The sequence below is a fragment of the Tupaia chinensis genome, unplaced genomic scaffold (assembly GCF_000334495.1).
Source record: "Tupaia chinensis unplaced genomic scaffold, TupChi_1.0 Scaffold000451_2, whole genome shotgun sequence".
Taxonomy (NCBI): domain Eukaryota; kingdom Metazoa; phylum Chordata; class Mammalia; order Scandentia; family Tupaiidae; genus Tupaia; species Tupaia belangeri.
In genome coordinates, this window is record NW_006159958.1 from 2,945,178 (window position 1) to 2,946,298 (window position 1,121).

The window sequence follows — 1,121 nt, forward strand, 5'->3', positions numbered from 1 at the left end:
ACCAGGGCACAGGGAGTGAGGGGAGCCAGCTGGAATGTCGGTACTTGTGCAGGAAGATCGAGCTCCTTGCAGGGCTCTCACTTGGTCAAAGGAGAGTCCTACGGTCAGGACAAGCACTTGCCACCTGAAACTCAGGTTCCGAAACTCTCTTGTGCTCTCTGTGACCCCAATTTTAGCACTAGTTTTTTTCCATTTCACTGTCTAGGATTAAAAGATAAAAACAAAAACAAAAACAAAACCACTGTTCACAGGCAAGTGGCATATGCTTTCAACTTGTTGTCGTCCTTAATTTCTTCATAAACTTTGGTTAAAAGACTGAAATTCTGGGAACCAGCAGTTAGCGTAATGGCTATGTCGCTGGACTCCCATGTAGTCGACCGCGGTTCGCGTCCTGGACCTGGTGGCTTAAAACTCACGCCGGGCGCGTGTGCGTGTGTGCCCAAGATCCCGAGAGGAGAATGGAGGAGAAGGGATTGCGGTGTGACCATCCCCTCTGGGGAGTGATTTCTCGCTTTCTGTCTCTATGTCTCTCTCTGTCTGTCTGGCGAGCACACGTACCCTATAGCGAAAACCCCTAAAAAAAAAAAAAAAAAAGACTGAAATTCTCATTGCTCTTTTAAAATAGATTCCTGCCCTCAGCCCCAAAGGTCGGAGCAAGGACTTCTATTTCCCTGTGGACGACAGTGGTCCCTTCATCTTCCTGGTCATAGTTAGGATGAAGTAGGTACATGTGGCCATCCACACACCTGGACACGTGACTGTCCAGCTGCCGCGTCCCCTGAGGCTCCCTGCGTCTATGGAGTCTTCGACTTTGTTGTTGCAAAGTATGGTGCACCAGGCCAGGTGGCCCCGGAACTCCTCCAGCTTGTTGGTCACCAAGGCCTGGGCTCGGAACAGAGGCACATGGCAGGGCTCGCTGCATTGGTGCACCTGCTGCATGGACATGGTGCATGGTTGTCCTCATAGCAGCTGGTGCAGCACCAGAACATGAGGCCCTGCATCTTCTGGATGTTCTCTGGCTCCAGACTCTTCACCATAGAGGCCACTGCTTCCTGGACCCGGACTGCTGCAGCTCGGCCATGACGACCCCGCGCTGTGCCACCCCGGTGCCATAAATTCTT

General features: G+C 52.1%; 1 pseudogene; it reads right to left on the reverse strand.

Moving 5' to 3' along the window:
* Nucleotides 1-663: 663 nt before the first annotated feature.
* Nucleotides 664-1,081, reverse strand: LOC102482277 (protein FAM136A pseudogene; annotated as a pseudogene).
* Between the last annotated feature and the right edge of the window lie 40 nt (nucleotides 1,082-1,121).